This window comes from Salmo salar, chromosome ssa01 (genome assembly GCF_905237065.1).
Source record: "Salmo salar chromosome ssa01, Ssal_v3.1, whole genome shotgun sequence".
NCBI lineage: Eukaryota > Metazoa > Chordata > Actinopteri > Salmoniformes > Salmonidae > Salmo > Salmo salar.
In genome coordinates, this window is record NC_059442.1 from 155,441,232 (window position 1) to 155,463,844 (window position 22,613).

At 46.6% G+C, this 22,613-nt stretch overlaps 1 protein-coding gene and 1 long non-coding RNA gene across 6 annotated transcripts in view; both read left to right on the plus strand.

The window, feature by feature from the left end:
* Positions 1-22,613, plus strand: part of LOC106569503 (electrogenic sodium bicarbonate cotransporter 1) — a 109,696-nt gene that overhangs the window by 27,311 nt on the left and 59,772 nt on the right. The gene's annotated exons all lie outside the window — the stretch shown is intronic.
* LOC106569527 (uncharacterized) lies at positions 4,629-7,146 on the plus strand. Its single transcript, XR_001320505.2, has 3 exons — positions 4,629-5,902; positions 6,267-6,325; positions 6,798-7,146. It is a non-coding gene; the product is annotated as an uncharacterized lncRNA (long non-coding RNA).

Consider the following 22,613-nt stretch of genomic DNA (forward strand, 5'->3'; position numbering starts at 1 on the left):
AAACAGCAAAATACTAGTTCTCGTTTAATTAAGAAAATAACCTTTTTAAACATTTCTCTCCTCAAGGGTTTTTACATGACATGTTCTACTCTGATTTAGCCACTCTCCTGTATTCCTGACCCCGAATTGGCCCTAGAAAATGTATTCTCCATATCTGTTCCTCTGGCAAATAAACTTGCCCCTTTTTTAAACAATTCAGAGTCAAAGATAGATCTAACCCTTGGTTTTATTTGGAGTTATCTGAGCTCATTCAGATGAGAAATCAGGCCTTGGCCAAAGCAAGGAAAACTGACTAGTGGACTGGCATTCTTTCAGACAATTGAGAAACCGGTAGTACCTTGATTTAAGAAAGCTAAATCAAGCTACTTTTTAAGCTCTGACTCTGCTGGTTATCCTTCTCAATGTTGGAAAACAGTAAGTGCACTGAAGCGTACAAATTCCTCTTCCCTGCCTAAGCAAGTTCTCTCTGATTGCATCATAACTGAAAAATGGGATAACTGATGCTTTTAATCATAATTGTATCTTGAAGGCTTTATATTTGAGAGAAACAGTGGTTTAACTGACCTTGGTCAATCGACTGCTCTTCCCTCTGCCAGACTCTAGCTGACTCGACAGAATCTTTGTTTTCATTTGAACAATTTACTATCTGTGACGTGCTAGATGCCTTGCTTAAGATTGATGTAAAAAAAAACACTGGGGCGGATATGCTTGATCCATTTTTGCTGCAGCTCTCTGCCCCCCTTGTTGCTGAATCATTAACCAATATTTTTAACCCGACGATTTTATCTGGTAATATCCCCAAGTAGCCCATGTACCTCCTCTTCAAAGGTGGTGACCCTTGTGACCTAAATAATTCATCGCCCTATTTCTCAACTTTCTTGCCTAGCTAAAATATTACAATCCTTGATTAATTCTCAGCTAATATCTTGTCTTTTAAATGTATTCTAAATGATCAGTCGGGTTTTCGACCAAGTCATAACATTATCTCTGCTGCCTTCCTAGTTATAAATGTGGTTAACTGTATGGATAAAGACATTGTCCTGCCCTCTTCATTGACCTGTTGATCACTCACTGTGAATTCAGAGGCTTTCCTCAATTGTCCTAGACAAGGCTGCATGTAACTGGTTTAAAAGTTACTTGACATCTTTACTAAACTTTAGACATACCACACCTGGTCTCAGGGATGATTAACTCTGGAAATTCCATTGGTCTTTACCGGGTTAGGTAAATCAGCATTTAGTTTTCTTGTACCTTATTTGTGGAGCAATAATCAAAATGTTCTTAAATGTGATGTTTTTGTACCAACCGGTCGATCTCCAAGCCATTCGTTGTCGATCACCAAACAATGATAAAGCCTTGCGTTCGTATTTTATTTTTTTCGTTTCGCGCTGTTGGCGGTACGTGCAGAACACTGTCTACCCGGTAGGGCAAGAAAGCACATCTAGTGCAGCTACAGCCCTACCGCTGGCCAATCAGATAGCTCAAATCAGTGTCTGCACAGTTTCGTTGACTGTAAAAAGAAGCCTCGAACGCACAGCAAAGTTGATCATGTGAGGTTTCAAAACTTTTAAAACCATAACTAGAGCGAGACTCAACAGATTCTCAAAAACTGCAGCTCTGTGCTGTAAGTTCATGTTTAAGTTGATATTCAGCACTGTCAACACTTTGTTCAACAGTTTGATAAACCATATAATCATAATTTCGATAAGCTTACTTTATTTGCAGCTTGTCTTTTTTTAATATCAAGGAATATTTAACTTTCCCTGGTCAGAGGAGTAACACCATTCATTGGTGCGTGAGGCATAAGTAATGCAGTGGGACTTAAGTTTCGCCATCAGCTGGAAGACTGCGTCCCCTTTTCTCAGCAGAGAGTGGGAGAAAGAAGGGACGGTGAGTCGGGTGAGAGGCAGCTGCTCCCTCCCTCCCTCAGACTGACTATCAGATGCCGGCCATCACTCCAGTAAAAAAAAAATAGCCTACTGCGCTAACCTAATTGCTACATAACTGTTTTGAATTGGTTAAGGTTGCATAGGCTTGTGCTTTTTAAGTCATGTAAAAAAAAATGGTAGATCTCGGCTTGCATTTTGGCTCAAAGTGATCTTGACTCAGAAAAGTTTGGTGACCACTGCTCTAGGGCAATTCAAAAAGCTGACTAAGGACCATATTACTGATGAATGTTTTTTTTTATGACCATGTTTAAAAATATGGCCGTGTTTTTCTTTCTGCTTGCATTTTGTATTGATGTTTGTATTTTATATAATTTTTGTAATTCAGGGCTCATTTGTAAAAGAGACCTTGGTAAATAAATAAAGGTAAAATGTAGAAGTATATTTATTGCTTCGTCCCCCATCCCCTGCTATTTTCTGTGAACCTTGATGAACCCATAACATAGAGGGGTTGTTTTGTAAAGAAAGAACTCTCTCACACTATGTATGTTGTGTCAATTGATTGTATTTACTTATGTGGAAGCAGAAGCACTCTCTGTTCAGTCAAATTTCCCCCTCGAGGACAATTCTAGTATATCATATAACACACACTGACTCTTTCCTTTATTCCAAGAGTCAGTCAGTTGGTCAGTAAACCACGGTCACTCATGTGCGTCAGTTCAACCATCATGGTCTTACACAGTTAACCCTCTTTGACCTTGGGCCTTCAAGGCTTTGCAACGTTAACCCTCTTGTCACCAACACCCACCCAGCTGTGGTATATCAAAGTCATACTATCTACATCTGTGCTTGATGTTCTCTCTGTTCGAGAGCTGTGTTTATCAACAGTAGGTTTTAGGGATGGCACGGATATTCGAATACCCGAACGGACGTTAGTATTGTAATGAAACAGGCAGGGAGCAGGTCTCGAACCCTCGACCTTCTTGCCCGAAGGCCAGCTCGCTATCGACTGTACGCAAAAGCATGCTCATACGACAGAGTCGATATCCGCGCTTATAAACCCAGGGTCGTTACACTACTCCCGCCTTTCAAAGAGCGCGTCCTCGCGCTAGCTTGCGACTCAACGTCTTATAGGAACGTGCTCAAGCACGCGCACTGTCGTGGATGCAAGGTCCGATCACTTCTGACACCAGTGTAATGAAACGGCAGGGAGCAGGTCTCGAACCATCGACCTTCTAGCCCGAAGTCCAGCGCGCTATCGACTGTGCCGCAAAAACATGCTCGGGCGGCAGAGTCGATATCATTGGCAGAGTATTCATACAAATATTTCAAAACAGGCCTATTCTTTTTTTAAAGGCTTTGGCTAAAATTGTAATATCTATGTGACATTGCTACCAGGGGCGAAAATCTGATATCCACTTTGGAGGGGACAATTACATGACATTTTCTCAAGAGCAATTCCTGAGGGGGACACCAAAAGTAGTGCTGTAACACATAGCCTACATTGTAATATGGTAAATGTATATTGAGGAACCAAAGAAATAAGGTGTTTGCCGTACTCCTAACTACCGGTACCCAAAACTACACAACTAATCACAACAGCAATACCATTGCCTTTAACAAATCTTAGTTCAGTCACCAGTTTAAGTTGAGAGTGGGGGTATCCATGGCATTTTCCAATTATGTTCCTATTTTACAAGTCAAAAAAATTGAGAACCTTTCATAATGTTGCCAAACAAAGACTCAACAAACTTACCTGAGACTCCCTGTCTCTGCCAGTCTGTCCCTGCATATCTGTCCCCAACTCTGCTGTCTGTGTGCCATCTGTTGCCTGCTCTGCCTAATGACATCATTGTGAAACATTTCCATTAGAATTTCATTTCTTTCTTATGAACATTTTATCAACTAGTCTTTGAGATATTAGGCTACTAGGGTTCTTACTATGCGTTTTGGTGTATTGAAAAATACTCTGATGTCCGTCTTTTATTTTTCTGCCATTTTTCTACCTGGCTGGCTACACACACAGTGTGTAGGTTATTTACAGTAGGAGATGGGCTTCTATCATCTTCAATCATTCTATTTGGGCTTCGATCTAAAAGGTAGCTAGCAAATGTGAAACGGATTAAAATGACAAGAGTTGACAGCTGTATGAGTTCACCATTTACACAACATATGCTGCAACCTTTTGTAATTTTAATAGTTTGTTTCATATTGTCTGGCTTCCAACAATAGCTGAATTTGCAAAGCTAGCGAGCACCAATTCAGTTTCAGTGGTGTTTGCTATAATCTTTGCTACCCAGGTTAAATAAAGGCGAAATAAAATAAATAACTAAAAGTTCCCTTGCAACAATTTAGCTTTTGCAACGAGACCATTAAATATATTTAAGACAATGGTAGATGAGTGTAGTTCTGTTCAGTTTGGACTTCAGTTTATTGCTAACCTTATCACAGGGACTTTGAAGCACTAACTTACATCATCCGCATGCTGATTCCATCTTTGACGACGCCACATAAATGGAATAGGTACTAGCTAGCTTAATAGTTAATATTTGCGCGCTAGCTCTGCATATTCAGCTAGTGTGTGTGTGCGCGATTGACTGGATGAACCTCACGGCAGTTACGTAGCAAGCTAAGGAACTGGCAGTGGATCAAACCATTGTGAGGCAAAGGGCGGGAGGGGGTCGCAATCTTAAAAACGCGCTATTAAGTGTCTATAATCAGCACAATTGCTTTCATTGCGTATTATTAATATTATTTAAATTACATAGTTATGTTTCAGTGATATATTGGGGGGGACAAATCATATTTTTCCCAGGATGGGGGGGTCGTGTCCCCCGTCCCCCCCGGGATTTCCGCCCCTGATTGCTACATAACCTACAAGGATAGACCATGACATTTGACATTTGAATAAATGTTTTATGACAGTTTTTATCATAAAGAAGACGCACATATAGCATATTATTGTTGGTCAATCAAAGCGGCGCTGGTCAGACGCTCCATATGTAGCAAGTGAAGTGGGAGGTTTCTAATCAATGCAAAATTGAATTAAAATGAAGTTGGCTAAATGAGGAGTAGACTACAATGATCAACCAACAGGTTGTCTTTTGTTTCATATGAATGGAGTTGTTATAGACAAGGATGCCTCAACCTAAGTTAGCCTTGCTACTTTAGCTAGCAAACTTAGCTTGCTATTGTAGCTAACTAGCTTCTTTACAACGATTTGATGCAGTCAAGACAGGCACTACCAGATGGTAGAGTATGATAGACAAACTTGTTGCTGCAATAGGTTATCTATTGTAACTAGCCTGAGTCGGTTTGGTTACTTTCTCTCCCGCTGTGCCACACACAAGACTGTCACACAAGACTGTCACACACAGACCCCTGCTCTTCTCTCTCTCTCCCCTCTCCCACCCTTCCAAGCAGAGCTGCGCTGTGCGCGCAAATCTCCATTGAAGCAATAACGGATATCCGAAAAAATATCACATTATTTGAATAGTGAAATAATTTGAATTGCCCATCCCTAGTAGGGTTAAGCTGCAATATGTAACTTTTGTATTTTTTTCTATGTTCAAAAGCTTTTATTAAGTAAATCGCGAGTGGTCATCCAATGTGTGATGCAACAGTAACAATATGGAGTCTAGCCTAAGAACCTTTGTATTCACTTTCACTGTTTGGTCAGAATTTCCTGTCAGACTTAGTGTCGCGCCTAATGATTGACGAGACTTCCGCCATGAGCTGAATGCCTGACTAAATTATGACCAGGAAGAGAAATATTCGCTGAATCGTTTCATTATAGGAATGGTAGATTGATGCCTGCAGCTTCTCCATCAAATTGAAGTAAACAAAGAAACAGAGTCCTTTGCAGAGCCAACAGGCGAAAATAGAAAACGACAGAGCCTGGGCCAAGACGAGTGTGAACCTCGGATTTGCGTTTACAATCTGAAGAGTGCGAGCTAGCTAACGTTAGCTAGGGGATTCAAAACCGACCAATACTTGCCCTAATTTCTGCTGAAAAGGTAAGACATTGCTAGCTAATAGATATTGCTAGATATACAGTTACATGTTGCTTTTGCTATTTAGTTGTAAATATGTATGCACGTGTTTATAGCTAGCTACTGTGGATCACTTGTTTTTATATTTTAAGTATTCACAGCTAGCTAGCTAGTGTAGCTAACTTTTTAGCTAGCTGACTCGACTGCAGTATTTGTTTGTTTCATCTGAATATAAAATGTTTGTAATAAGCTAGCTATGACTATATGTATAATTGTGCTATTTCTGATGTTTTTCTAAAAGCCGCACATCTGATTAGCCATGATCCTATATGATAACAAAGCTCTAGCTAGAAAATGTCTTTGAACAAAAATACATTTTATTTTTCAGTGCTGCTACAACTTCGAGGATGCAGTTGGCACATCCCTGAGTGGAGAAGGATCAGATCGGTAAGGACAATCTTTGGCAAAAACAGTCTGGTCCTTCATTGTATTTCCTCTACCTGGCCAAGAATTGACATAAAGTATACATCTTCTAATGTTGGCCATCTCTATATAGCTATAATGTTTAGGAATATTAACTACCCAGGATTTACTTTGAGTATTGATGACATACTTTCCTAATAGATTAGTCTACTGCAATGATATTACTGTCCCCCCCATTTGAGCTGTCTGGACAAGATGCATGTAGTACTAGCTCAGAACCAACCCGTGTTGAGTATGACTGTAACATTGCATTATCTGAATAACTAGAAGCCATATAGCCTCCTTCTCCACTGATGTAAAAAAATAGTAACTCCCTTGATATTAAACTGAATGTATTTAGCCAGGAAATCTAAGACTGATGGTTGTGAAAGACAATTCTGTCATAGTTGTCAAAGGGTTAAATGAATGGAGCATGTTTGATTTATTGTTTATTTAGGTCTTCGTCTGAGCTCGACTACAGCAGCACTGGACTACATCAATAATCACCGTCCAGTCATGGAGAACGCTTACGGGAAGTGTGAACCTACAGAGTACTCAGAAATGTTGATGAAAGGGGCCTTCAACCAAACACATGAATCATATGTAAATAAGGGACGTTTGTGTGGGCAACAATAAACTTGTGTGTGAAACCATAATTGTTCATTCTTTACCTAGCATATTGAACTTTTGGAATGGTTTTAGATTTATTTGACTAAACTGTACACGTTTCCTGAATATTCAATTCAAGGGGCTTTATTGGCATGGGAAACATGTTAACATTGCCAAAGCAAGTGAAGTAGATAATATACAAAAGTGAAAAACAAAAATTACACTCACAGAAGTTCCAAAAGAAACACATTACAAATGTCATATTATGTATATATTCAGTGTTGTAACGATGTACAAAAGGGAAAATTTAAAGGTCTTCACTCCAAATTAGCCTACCTACTTGAGGGTAGATATCCAGGAAGACGTATGGACTACCCTGGTATAAATACAGTACAACAAGTCGTTTCGATTACAAAGATCAAGTCAGATAAAGGTTTATTGGGAGATAAACAAGAATATAATGTAGTCTCTGTAACCTTCTCTAAGGAAAACATTCCAGTTGAGAACTGCACCCAGACCAAATCACCAAAAAATGACTTACAAAGATGTCACCATATCCAAAGATTTTCCTAATTGGGATCCAGATAAAGAATACATACAGTATACTTGTGGAAAGTGGTCAACTGTTATGTAAACACATACTTGGTAATATATAAATAGAATAGTGCAGTGGTTAAATGGTAGCAGTTGTGTTGTAAGGTGCAGTCTGAATTTGGAGCTGTCTGTTAGTACTGCTGGAATGTAAATGGTAGAACAGTTGTCCATGTTCTTATAGTGATGGTGCCTCGTTCTATCCTGCTCACTCATCTGTACAGGACAAAATACATGTAAACCAAACTGTTTAATATTCAGTAGGCCTACATCATTATGTACAAAGAGTTGAGTATCACACTTTCACAATCAATACACAACATCTTGATAATCAATGTAGCTAAATCACCACTTCTACAGATGAAATTAATATCAGTGTATTCTATGATTAGCTTATATTAGGCTACATTTTCTACTTCACAGAGGTATGTTGGCAGAATGCCCACTTATGTTCTCAAGAGCTACTAGCTAGGGCTGGGTGATATGGCCAAAATATCATATGGTATTTTTGACGGTATGACGGTATTTTATGTTTTTGATTAATAAAAGTTCTAAATTTGCTTTATGAGTAGTGCGTGACCCTTGGGTGGCAACACATATATTCAAAATTATTTTAATGGGTCTTTCTCCATTTCGGATTGTTTTATACTGTTCAATTCGACTTCAACCTAAAATAATTTCCTGCATTTCCATCAATTTCCTGCACTCATGAGATAATTTCCACACTGCCACGATATGGGCAAAATAACCAAATTTAACCAAATGTTGCAATTGCGATTTAGATCAAAATACTTGGGTGAACTTTTGGAATCATGGAAATAGAATGTTTATAATTCTATAGTTAGAATATAAATAATAGTGGGCACTTTGAATACAGTGTTTGACATGACAACAAATGAAAATGCCATGGATGAGTTATTGTGACAGGGTAGGAAACAAAGTGATGTTCCATGTTTCCTAGGGGGCCCTATAATCTTTGGCTGCATTAAATCTTTATTCATATAGCCAACAAATTCATGCTTTGCCTATTCCTCTTTGATTTAGAAGATACTGTTGCACAAACAACATGCTGATTTAGGCCTCCATCGGCACTGGTATCAGGCTGTATTAGCTAGCTACGTTTGCTCTGACTCAGTACTTTTTTTTCAAATCATGAGCTCTAGAAAGATGGAATTCCAAGTTGGATGACCGTTCAAAACTTTTTTCCCAGTCGGAGCTGGTTTCTTTCAAAGTTCCCTGTTGTCTTGAACGCTTGGAAGTCGGAGATTTCAGAGTTCCAAGTTGTTTTGAACATGGCATTAAATGGCTTGCATGTTTCGTCACAATATTGTTTTGATTGTTCATTTTAGGACTGATTCCGAACCAGTGATGCCAATTTAGCAATTTTGTTGCTAGATTTAGCAACTTTTCAGACTACCCTGGGAACTTTCTTTTCAAACAGCACCTAGCAACAAATTTAGCTACTTTAAAAAAATTATTTGGAACTTTTAGAAACTTTTGGAAAGTGACTCAAACGCTAAAATGAACATATTTTCCCTCTAAATGACACAAAAACGATGTTCTCTGTCACACTGTCACAACACATGTGACTGGCTGCAAAAGTGCTTTGTGAGTGACGTCAGCAGCAGGCGCTCAGCTCGTGCACAGGCAACAGCGGGCCAGCTGCAATTTCAGCAAATTGCAAATCATTGTTAGCTGACGACAGCAGCAGCAGTAGTACGGGTTCGACGAGCCAAACTCAATGAATATAGTTGGTCACGAATGTTTGATCTCGAACAGAATTTAGAGATGGCCAGTCAATTTGAGTAACGTTATTGTGGATTTAACGTGATGACGCAGTTTTACGTTATCACGCAATGACATCACAACGTCATTTAGCAACAAATCAACCAGCAATTTACCCTGAAAATTAGTTGGCAACACTGTTCCGAACTGAGCGTTCAACTCCATGCATTCTCAATGGGCGCAGATTAAGTCTCAAATGCATTGCTGTTGCTTAAAAACGCGATCACATTTCAAAATAGGGCCAATTATTAATAGGATAAACTTTTGATATCGCCAGATTGACTTTAGTTTCAGTATAATGTTGGCTAGCTTGCTAAGATTGAGAGGCCACTGGATTTCAGCTAGCTAATGTTGCTAGCTATTTTTAACGGACTTTGCTAGCTAATGACAACATCGCCATCTGTATAAGGTAAATTTGATGACATGATGGTGACGGCAGGGTTGTTTCCTACTAAATAGTTGCCTTATGGTGTTTCCAGGCCTCTATAGTGTAACTTAGGCGAAACAGTCATAGTTTGCTCCCGTTCAAAGTGATTAGCTCCCATTCTACTTTTCCACATCAATATGGCTGCGGTGTCCGTAGAACGTTGATTACAATGACAACGATGTGACGGAGTGAAGTGCAACTCATGAACCCTAACGTTATAGTATTGTTAGAAGGACAAAGGACTGCCAATGCATGTCAAAGTAATGTTCCGATTTTTACACTGCTTTATCCACAAGTGTGATAGCTATCAAGTTAGCTTCCATGTACCTAACATTGCAACAAAAAAAATATATATCCCAGTCTGTTTTTACTTGTTCTGAAGATATCGTAAAATGTAATTGATTTATGTTCTTTAGCTGTTATCTATCACATTCATTTTCAGTGTTCACAGTAGTGGGGCGCCGGTCACCTGTTTGTTCACCCAAACCCGCCCGTAATTGCTAATTACCCATCCGCACCTGCCCAACCGTATGTGATAATTGAACATCTGAGGCCCGCACCGGACCCTAAACCTCAAATATAGAACATGTGCTTTAGGATACAGTCAGACGGTGGAAGTTTTTTTTTGACTGGGTGCAGGATAATTTTGTCTGATTTAGATATGTTTCTGCTAATAATTTTTGACATTTTGGTTGGCTATTTGTTAATGAACTTGTCTATAATTAGATACATGCAACTTCTCTTCTGTCATATGTTGCCCGAGAAGACTAAATAAACACTTGCTCACCAGAATGTCATAAATGATAGAATGTATGTTTTAATCTAGTTGATATTGATAAAGTTTTCACTTGTCATCTCTGCTTCTTTCATGGAGCAAAGATATTTAGGGACCGGGGGAAAAAATCCAAAAAAACCCAACAAAATATTGATTTTCTGTGCAAAATTTCCAAATGACATCAATTTAATGGGTTGTAAGGAAATAGAAAGCTGTGAAAATAACCCAACATGCTTCTGATAAGATTTCAGTTTGTCTCGGATGAATATTTTGTGGTTGAAATACTATATATATATATATATATATATATATAATAACTCAGCGGAACAATAAACGTCCTCGCAATGTCAACTGCGTTTATTTTCAGCAAACTTAACGTGTGAATATTTGAACGTTACTTTTGCTTTTGCTTTAACGTTTTGGAGACCCCAAAATGCCCTGCGCCAACTCCCCCATGAAGTTCCACAGACATGTGACTAACAGAAATTGAATAATGTGTCCCTGAACAAAGGGGGTGTAAAAATCAAAAGTAACGGTCAGTATCTGGTGTGGCCACCAGCTGCACTAAGTACTGCAGTGCATCGCCTCCTCATGGACTGCACCAGATTTGCCAGTTCTTGCTGTGAGATGTTACCCCACTCTTCTTCCAAGGCACCTGCAAGTTCCCAGACATTTCTGGGGGGAATGGCCCTAGCCCTCACCCTCCGATCCAACAGATCTCAGCCGTGCTCAATGGGATTGAGATCCAGGCACTTGGCTGGCCATGGCAGAACACTGACGGAACCTACACTGTTACATTGATGCTGTTGACCCGGATCATTGGTTGCTGCGGAAAAGGAGGAGGTCAAAGGGGGGGGTGAGTGTAACCGATGTGAAATGGCTAGTTAGTTAGCGGTGGTGCGCGCTAATAGCATTTCAATCAGTGACGTCACTCGCTCTGAGACTTGAAGTAGGGTTTCCCCTTGCGTTGAAAGGGACGTGGCTTTTGTGGCGCGATGGGTAACGATGCTTCGTGGCTGTCAGTTGTTGATGTGTGCAAGGGTCTCTGGTTCGAGCCTGGGTTGGGGCGAAGAGAGGGACGGAACCTACACTGTTAAACTTGCAGGAAATTACGCACAGAACGAGCAGTATGGCTGGTGGTATTGTCATGGTGGAGGGGCATGTCAGGATGAGCCTGCAGGAATGGTACCACATGAGGTAGGAGGATGTCTTCCCTGTAAGACACAGCGTTGAGATTGCATCCAATGACAACAAGCTCAGTCCGATGATGCTGTGACACACCGCCCCAGACCATGACGGACCCACCACTTCCAAATCGATCCCGCTCCAGAGGACAGGCCTCGGTGTAACGCTCATTCCTTCGACGATAAACGCGAATCCGACCATCACCCCCGGTGAGACAAAACCGCGACTCGTCAGTGAAGAGCACTTTTTGCCAGTCCTGTCTGGTCCAGCGATGGTGGGTTTGTGCCTGTAGGCGACGTTGTTGCCGGAGATGTCTGGTGAGGACCTGCCTTAAAACAGGCCTACAAGCCCTCAGTCCAGCCTCTCTCAGCCTATTGTGGACAGTCTGAGCACTGATGGAGGGATTGTGCATTCCTGGTGTAACTCGGGCAGTTGTTGTTGCCATCCTGTACCTGTTGTCAGAAGTTTACATACACTTAGGTTGGAATCATTAAAATTCGTTTTTCAACCACTCCACAAATTTCTTGTTAACAAACTATAGTTTTGGCAAGTTGGTTAGGCCATCTACTTTGTGCATGACACAAGTAATTCTCCCAACAATTGTTTAGACAGATTATTTCACTTTTAATTCACTGTATCACAATTCCAGTGGATTAGAAGTTTACATACACTAAGTTGACTGTGCCTTTAAACAGCTTGGAAAATTCCAGAAAATTATGTCATGGCTTTAGAAGCTTCTGTTTGGCTAATTTACATTATTTGATTCAATTGGTGGTGTACCTGTGGATGTATTTCAAGGCCTACCTTCAAACTCAGTGCCTCTTTGCTTGACATCATGGGAAAATCAAACGAAATCAGCCAAGACCTCAGAAAAATAATTGTAGACCTCCACAAGTCTGGTTCATCATTGGGAGCAATTTTCAAACGCCTGAAGGTACCACGTCCATCTGTACAAACAATAGTAAGCAACCATGGGACCACGCAGCCGTCATACCGCTCAGGAAGGAGACCTGTTCTATCTCCTAGAGATGAACATACTTTGGTGCGAAAAGTGCAAATCAATCCTATAACAACAGCAAAGGACCCTGTGAAGATGCTGGAGGAAAAAGGTACAAAAGTATCTATATCCACAGTAAAAGGAGTCCTATATCGACATAACCTGAAAGGCTGCTCAGCAAGGAAGAAGCCACTGCTCCAAAACCGCCATAAAAAAGACAGACTACGGTTTGCAACTGCACATGGGGACAAATATCGTACTTTTGGTAGAAATGTCCTGATGAAACAAAAATAGAACTGTTTGGCCATAATGACCATCGTTATGTTTGGAGGAAAAAGGGGGAGGCTTGCAAGCCGAAGAACACCATCCCAACTGTGAAGCACGGGGGTGGCAGCATCATGTTGTGGGGGTACTTTGCTGCAGGAGGGACTGGTGCACTTCACAAAATAGATGGCATCATTTGAATGAAAATTATGCGGATATTTTAAAGCAACATCTCAAGACATCAGTCAGGAAGTTAAAGCTTGGTCGGAAATGGGTCTTCCAAATGGACAATGACCCCAAGCATACTTCCAAAGTTGTGGCAAAATGACTTAAGGACAACCAAGTCAAGATATTGGAGTGGCCATCACAAAGCCCTGACCTCAATCCTATAGATATTTGTGGGCAGAATTGAAAAAGTGTGTGCTAGCAAGGAGGCCTACAAATCTTACTCAGTTACACCATCTCTTACAGGAGGAATGGGCCAAAATTCACCCAACTTATTGTGGGAAGCTTGTGGAAGGCTACCCGATACGTTTGACCCAAGTTAAACAATTTAAAGGCAATGCTACCAAATACTATTACAGTGTATGTAAACTTCTGACCCACTGGGAATGTGATGAAAAAAATAAAAGCTGAAATAAATCATTCTCTCTACTATTGTTCTGACATTTCACATTCTTAAAATAAAGTGATGATCCTAACTGACCTAAGACAGGGATTTTTTTACTAGGATTAAATGTCAGGAATTGTGAAAAACTGACTAAATGTTTTTGGCTAAGGTGTATGTGTCACGTCCTGACCAGTAGAGGGTGTAGTTGGGTCAGGACGTGGCAGAAGGGAGTGAGTGTTTTATTGTTTCATTTAATTTTGGCCGTGTGACTTCCAATCAAGCACAGCTGTAGAGGGTTGTGGTTGATTGGGAGTCACACATAAGTTGCCTACGTTTCCGTTGTGTGGTGTGGGTAATTGTGCTTGTCACTGTTGTTGCACCTGACAGGACTGTGTTGGCTGTCAGTTTTTGTTGTTTTGTGAATTGCATAGTGTTCGTAACATTAAAAATGACGAACCCTAACTCCGCCGCATTTTGGTCCACTTCTTCCGTAGACAGCCGTTACAGAATTACCCACCAAACCAGGACCAAGCGGCGGAAGAGGAAGGAGCAGCAGGACTACTGCGTTATGAACAAATGGACGTGGGAACAGATCCTGGACGGAGAGGGACCATGGACTCAGGCTGGGGATTATCGCCTCCCGCAGTGGGAGATTGAAGCGGCGAGAGCGGAGAGGCGATACTACGAGGAGAGAGAGCGCAACGAGCGTGAGAGGCAGCCCCAATCATTTTTTTTGGGGGGGCACACGGGACAGTCGGTGGAGCTGAGGTCGGAACCAGAGCCAGTCGGGATGACATTGGAGGTGAGCGAGGGATATGAGACAGAGACTGTGACGGGGTTAATGGGAAAATTAGGAGAGAGAGAGATGAGAGAGTTGCTAGTGTGGTGCATAAAGTACGGCATTCGCCCTAATGAGCGTGTCGTGGGTATGATGTCACCTGAGGCAGCTCTCCATACTCGTCCTGAGGTGCGTGCTGGTTGTCTGGTAAAGACTGTGCCTGCGCCCAGAAACAGGCCTCCTGCATGTCTTCCCAGCCCTGCACATCCTGTACCTACGCCCAGAACCAAGCCTCCTGCATGTCTTCCCATCCTGGTCAAGCCCGTGCCTCCTCCACGGACCAGTACTCCAGTGGGTCTCCCTATCCGGGTCAAGCCCGTGTCTCCTCCACGGACCAGTCCTCCAGTGGATCTCCCTATCCTGGTCAAGCCCGTGTCTCCTCCACGGACCGGTCCTCCAGTGGGTCTCTCACCCTGGTCTCTCCTGTGCCACCTCCTCAAACCAGGCCTCCAGCGGGCCTTCCCAGACTGGTGAGTCCAGGGCCTGCGCCCAGAGCCAGGCCTCCGTTATGTCTCCCCAGCCTGGTGAATCCTGAGTCGGAGCTGCCCGCCAGTCAACAGTCGTCGGAGCTGCCCGCCAGTCAACAGTCGTCGGAGCTGCCCGCCAGTCAACAGTCGTCGGAGCTGCCCGCCAGTCAACAGTCGTCGGAGCTGCCCGCCAGTCAACAGTCGTCGGAGCTGCCCGCCAGTCAACAGTCGTCGGAGCTGCCCGCCAGTCAACAGTCGTCGGAGCTGCCCGCCAGTCAACAGTCGTCGGAGCTGCCCGCCAGTCAACAGTCGTCGGAGCTGCCCGCCAGTCAACAGTCGTCGGAGCTGCCCGCCAGTCAACAGTCGTCGGAGCTGCCCGCCAGTCAACAGTCGTCGGAGCTGCCCGTCAGTCAACAGTCGTCGGAGTGGCCGGACTGCCCTGAACTGCCGGAGTGGCCGGACTGCCCTGAACTGCCGGAGTGGCCGGACTGCCCTGAACTGCCGGAGTGGCCGGACTGCCCTGAACTGCCGGAGTGGCCGGACTGCCCTGAACTGCCGGAGTGGCCGGACTGCCCTGAACTGCCGGAGTGGCCGGACTGCCCTGAACTGCCGGAGTGGCCGGACTGCCCTGAACTGCCGGAGTGGCCGGACTGCCCTGAACTGCCGGAGTGGCCGGACTGCCCTGAACTGCCAGAGTGGCCGGACTGCCCTGAACTGCCAGAGTGGCCGGACTGCCCTGAACTGCCAGAGTGGCCGGACTGCCCTGAACTGCCAGAGTGGCCGGACTGCCCTGTTCTGCCAGAGTGGCCGGACTGCCCTGTTCTGCCAGAGTGGCCGGACTGCCCTGGTCTGCCAGAGTGGCCGGACTGCCCTGTTCTGCCAGAGTGGCCGGACTGCCCTGTTCTGCCAGAGTGGCCGGACTGCCCTGTTCTGCCAGAGTGGCCGGACTGCCCTGTTCTGCCAGAGTGGCCGGACTGCCCTGTTCTGCCAGAGTGGCCGGACTGCCCTGTTCTGCCAGAGTGGCCGGACTGCCCTGTTCTGCCAGAGTGGCCGGACTGCCCTGTTCTGCCAGAGTGGCCGGACTGCCCTGTTCTGCCAGAGTGGCCGGACTGCCCTGTTCTGCCAGGGTGGCCGGACTTTTTAGGTGCATCCCGGGGTCTGCACCTTGAGGGGGGGGGGTACTGTCACGTCCTGACCAGTAGAGGGTGTAGTTGGGTCAGGACGTGGCAGAAGGGAGTGAGTGTTTTATTGTTTCATTTAATTTTGGCCGTGTGACTTCCAATCAAGCACAGCTGTAGAGGGTTGTGGTTGATTGGGAGTCACACATAAGTTGCCTACGTTTCCGTTGTGTGGTGTGGGTAATTGTGCTTGTCACTGTTGTTGCACCTGACAGGACTGTGTTGGCTGTCAGTTTTTGTTGTTTTGTGAATTGCATAGTGTTCGTAACATTAAAAATGACGAACCCTAACTCCGCCGCATTTTGGTCCACTTCTTCCGTAGACAGCCGTTACAGTATGTAAACTTCTGACTTCTCTCACCTTGTCCCTTCACTTGTTGACAACACATCAGCTGTCTTTGACCAGGTGAAAAAACCTTTTCAACCCAAACCTATCATGACCACTAACCCCACACAGCCTACATCGTTGTGACATCATAGCCAACATAGCTACTCGAACGAACACGTTTGTAAACCCGCTACAATCATGCAGTACAGTCATCAGCAAGCAATTTAGCAGTTACACCAGCGGGCCCGGTGGCAATACATTTATAAAACCAAAAGCTTACCTTGACTTGGAAGAGTTCCAGTGTTGGATAGCCAGCTAGCTAACATAGCATCCTTTTCTGTTTGAGGCGGGTGTTTGAGTAGGCTAAACTAGCCAGCTGCATTCGATGCTAGCTAAGTATAAGTTTTAAAAAAAATACAACGTAAATATAGCTGTCTCTCACTCTCTCTCACTCTCTCGCTTCTCCTTACTTTTGAAATAAATTTGTTCAAAACTGTTCAACTATTGTCTTTCTCTCTCTGATACAGTTATGATCGTTTAAATGTATTGTAATGACCCGGCTGGGTCATAAAGGGAAAAGAGACGGACTCTAGGTGTGCAGGTTAGAACACAGGTTTATTCCTAAACTGGGCTATTGTTCAGGCCACAGCCCACGCCGCTAAATGCCGAACGTACACAATTATACCATGTCGAGTTAAGGGTCACTCCCATAGGAACAGATCAAGGCCCCGAACAGAAAGAAAGAAGATGAGACAGTAATCCCTATTTATGCATTTCCAAATCCCGCGGGATTACCCATCATACCCCCCCAACCTTTCCCTCTGTCCTGACATATTTAACCCCTGCTAGTAGCCATGAGAACCATAACACACCCACAAACACAGAACACAATACCGGGTCGTTACATAGCCCCCCCCTTTCTAAACCCTAGCCCCTAGGGTTACACAACAAAATCCTTAAAACGACCCGGAGATCGCATCAGTCTCTTGGGCCTCCCCGTGGCTCTCACCGGTGAACCCCCAGAACACTCATCTGCCCCAATGTCATTTCCAGCGCCCTCCGAAGAAGCAGCCCCCATCCCAGGCTCAGGTTGCGCTAGAGTCCCCTCGTTAGACTGTTCCCGTGGGCCCACATCAGAGACCTCACTCCCATTTCCTACCGTTTTCCTCCCTCTGTAGGGTGCCAATCGGTCCCGGTGGACCACCACCTTCCTGCTCCGTGGGGGGACATCCACCCGGTACGTCACCTCCCCCACTCTCTCTATCACCAGACACGGCCCCACCCATGCACTGTCCAGCTTTGGGCACCGCCCCTTCTTGCGCGTGGGGTTGTGAAGCCACACACATTCTCCCGCTCCAAAGTGCCTCCCCCTAGCGCGCGAGTCGTAGTGGCGCTTTTGGCGCACCCCTGCGTTCTCGAGTTGCGAGCCGCTTCTAACCGGCAGTCGATTCTTGAACAGCCGACCTACATGCCATAAGAATAAACGGTAAGTGGGTGTCCCAATCTCTCTGGTGTTTTGAGGTAACGATGGCCAGCTGTTGTTCTAATGTTCTGCTAAATCTTTCCACCAGCCCATCACTCTGGGGGTGAAGCGGAGTAGTGCGCGTCTTCTCCGCGCCTAACCGTCTACACAACTCTGAGAACACCCGTGACTCGAAGTTTCTCCCTGGTCGCTGTGAATAGACTGTGGCACCCCAAACCGACTGATTATTCCCCCCACCAACGCATCAGCTACTGTCTCTGCCTCCTGGTCTGGGAGAGCGTAAGCCTCCGGCCACTTGGTGAAGTAGTCCATAGCGGTTAGAATCCACCTGTTACCGCTGTCTGTGGTTGGAAACGGCCCCACTATGTCTACCCCCAGTCTCTCCATGGGCTCCCCTACTGGGAATTGTTGTAGGAGGGCGTGTGACTGACCTGGAGGTCCTTTTTTAGCAGCACACTCGTCGCACTGCCTACAAAAGTCCTCAACATCCCTCCTGTGCCTGGCCCAATAGAAGCCTTTACGCACGCGCTTTAATGTTTTGGAGACCCCAAAATGCCCTGCGCCAACTCCCCCATGAAGCTGCTGTAACACGCTCCCCTGCAGCCTTTTGGGCACCACTACCTGCCACGTAATTTCTCCAGTCGCTGGCTTTTTCCACCCCTTCTGGAGCACTCCCTCAGCCACTCTAAGGACTGTGAATTTAGCCCACAGTCCCTTGGTGACTGGTGATAGAGGGGCTACTTCCCCCCACGGCGGTCGTCTTCTCTCTTCCACCCACCGCAGCACAGGACGCAGCTCTGCGTCCTCCTCCTGGCGACGCCTCCACTCCCCAACGTCCACAGCCTCAAGCTCCCGGCACTCTGTCACACTCAGCTGACTCACCGTGGCGGTGACTCCCTCCTCCCTGCACAGTTCTCTCTCTCGCTCCAGCCGTTTGGCGCAGTACCCACAGCCATCCTCAGCACACGGGCGGCGGGACAAGGCGTCTGCATTGCTGTGGCGAAGGCCGGCTCTGTGCTCCACCTGGAAGTCGTAGGGTTGCAGCTCCTCCAGCCAGCAGGCAATCTGACCCTCTGGCTCCTTGAAGGAGAGAAGCCACTGCAGGGCGGAGTGATCCGTCCGGACCACAAACGGCAGGCCCCCCAGGTAGTACTTGAAATGGCGTACTGCTGCCACGACAGCCAAAAGCTCTCTCCTTGTCACGCAGTAGCGTTTTTCAGCCTTATCAAAAGTTCTGCTCTAATAAGCTACTACGTGTTCCCCATCAGGACCACGCTGAGCCAGCACAGCCCCCAAACCCTCATTGCTTGCGTCGGTGTCCAGGATGAACGGCCGGTTCGGGTCTGGTGAGGCCAGGACAGGGGCCTCCATCAGGGCACGTTTGAGGGCCTCAAACGCCCGCTGGTGCTCTTCGGTCCACTGAAAAACAGTGTCCTCCTTGAGAAGGTGGTTCAAAGGAGCCGCTACCCCCGCAAACCCCTTCACAAACCTACGATAGTAGGATGCCAGCCCCAGGAAGCTCTTAACCTCTTTTTTTCCCCCTGGAACTGGCCACCCCCTCACAGCCTCTACTTTGTCTGGCATCGTGCTGATGCCCTCACCACCCAGCTGATGCCCCAGGAACGCCACCTCCCTTTGCATGAAATGGCACTTTCCCGGATGTAATTTTAGCCCCGCCCCCGAGATCCTCTCCAACACTCGCCTAATTGCCCCCAGTGCCCCCTCAAACGATGTGCCATGCACCAATATGTCGTCTAGGTACACAACACACTCGTCTCTCGGAACCCCCGCCAGCACTCTGTCCATGAGCCTCTCAAAGGTGGCAGGAGCATTACAGAGCCCGAAGCACAGCACCTTGAACTGCCAATGGCCCCTATCTGTGGAGAAGGCCGTTTTTTCACGTGCCCCTGGCGAGAGGGGCACCTGCCAGTAGCCACTGCGCAGATCAAGGGAGGAGAACCACGAGGACCCTCTCACGTGGTCTAGCGACTCATCAATCCTCGGTAGGGGATAAGAGTCTTTAGTGGTGACAGAATTTAGGCCCCTGTAGTCAACACAAAACCTAAGTTTACCCCCCTTTCTTAGGCACCATGACGACCGGCGCGGACCATGGGCTATCTGATGGCTCAATGAAATCAGCCCGCAACATGTCAACAATATCTGTGTCTGCTGCTTCCCTCCTGGCAAGGGGAATACGACGGGGCCAAATTTTAATGGGTCGGGCGTCCCCAGTGTCTATTTCGTGCTGAACTAGGTGCGTTTGTCCTACCTCATCTTCCCCCCAAGCGAAGCTATCTTTAAAGTCCAACAGCAGCTGCTTTAACTGTCTCTGTTGTCTCTCATCCAGACCCTAACAGTTCTTCAGCCACACAGCCTCGATGGCGTCGATAGCTTCCTCCTTCCCCCCGTCGGGCTGATGGGGTGAAGGAGCCAGTGTGTTTTGGGCTACTGAGCTGCCTGTGCTTGCACCATGATGGGGAGTGAAGGCCGTCGCCGCCGGAGACAGCTGCTGGAATGGCACAACGACCAAGGGAGCAGCCGGGATGACCGGTGGAGTTTCTGCAAGCTTGGAGGAAGACGGAGGGACAGCCCTGCCCCCTGCTGGCCCTCCCGAAGGCGACATTCCCACTGTGGGCCCCCCCGACAGCCTCAAAGTGCCCGACGCTAAGTCCAACTGAGCCCCACAGTTTTCAAAAAGTCCATTCCCAGTATACAGGGGTCCTGCACCGCTGCTACCCACGCCGGACACCCCACAGTCACAGATAGCTGACACTTCCCTAACATGGGGGCTAGCTCCCCCGTGACAGTCCGTAGCTGGACAAGGGTCGGCTCCACCCGCACCCCAACAGGTAGTATGTCTGGTCTCACCAGGGTTACTGTAGAGCCCGTGTCGAACAGGGCCAAACATTCCACCCCCTCTACCTTGATGATGACATTGCAGAAGTCCCCAACGGTGGTACGTCCCACCACAACTACCGGACTAGGAAACACGGCGGCAGCTACACCCTGGGGGAGCAGGTCCCCACCCTCTTGTCTGCGCTGCTGGGTACCTCTTTTGCTTACAGTGGGGGCGGGGGGTGGGTCCGCGCTGCCCCCTGCGCGAGAACCCGCCGTCGTTTCCCTGGTGACGGGGGAATCTGCCACACTCCCGCTGAATGTGGCCAGGCTGGCCACAACCCCAGCAGACAATAGGAGTTGAGCTGACACTGCGACGCTGCCTGGAGCCCCTCTCCATGACAAGCGAAGCAGTCTTGACTAGCCCGCCCAACTCGTCGACCCACTCTGGTTTCGTGACCCCTGGCACCCCAGCCACCGCTGCTCTCACCTCTGGTTGACTGGCGACTTCGACTCTCACTCCCTCACCCCAGATCAGCTCGCTCTTCCTGGCTATCTCCACTGCAGCCCACAGAGATGGTGGGTCCGCCATCTGAACATGCTTACCCAGTTCGGTGGAAGAGAGCGCTCTAATAAAACTGTCCCGTGCCAGCTCGTCTTGCACCCCAATCGGCATAGTTGCATAAGCCCACCTGGTCAGGCTCAGAATACCACTTGCCAACGCCTTTAATGATTCCCCCTGAAGTCTCTTTTTGTTACTCAGTTCAATCCGCAGCATTTTGGGCTGCGCGTCGCTGCCGAAACGGCCCCCCAATGCCTCCACTAGCGCACCGTAGTCGCCCCTCTCGTCCGGGGCTAGCGTTAACAGGCATTCTGACGCCTCCTCTGCCAGGCTCAGGGCAAGCTGTAACGCTTTCGTCTCGTCAGACCACCTCCCGGCTCTAGCCAACAACTCGAATTGAGTGAAAAAAACTTCCCATTTACCTTGTCCATTGAACTTTGGTAGTTTAGCCGCTACCGTGGCTAATGGCAATAGGCCGCTGCCATCTCTGTTTACATAAGCAGGCCCCGCCATTTCCGCACCCGGTGACGTCGATATCCCCGTCGCCGTGACGTCTGCTCTCGAGCGGTGTGAAGGAAAACCCGCCAGTTCTGCCATCTTGCTGACTGACAATTTAACTCCCGCCATGTGGCCCTCCAGCTCTTCTACGGCAGTCGCCGCCCGACCCTCCCGACCGGGTACCCCCGAGCCCACAACGGACACATTGTCTGACTCTTCCTTAATTTTCCGCCTCGCCCCAAGCATCATGACCGTGGATGCGAGTCACGCTAAAGCCAACCCGGCCTATACTGAACAGCTAACTCGCCTAGTCTCGATCCCGTAGTTCGAAAGCACTTCTGACGCCAGACGGACTCTAGGTGTGCAGGTCAGAACACAGGTTTATTCCTAAACTGGGCTATTGTTCAGGCCACAGCCCACGCCGCTAAATGCCGAACGTACACAATTATACCATGTCGAGTTAAGGGTCACTCCCATAGGAACAGATCAAGGCCCCGAACAGAAAGAAAGAAGATGAGACAGTAATCCCTATTTATGCATTTCCAAATCCCGCGGGATTACCCATCATACCCCCCCAACCTTTCCCTCTGTCCTGACATATTTAACCCCTGCTAGTAGCCATGAGAACCATAACACACCCACAAACACAGAACACAATACCGGGTCGTTACAGTATTTTCTCTTCATTCAACCTGACTGCCACCCACCCGTCATTCAGCCACACAATATTTCATGACCCTAACTTGCTGGCCCTGTGGCTATAACTGCGGGGACTGCGTGTTATGAGTCGATCCACGCATCTCCAGTTCGGTCTCAGTCTCCCGCAACCAGTCCAAAGCTGT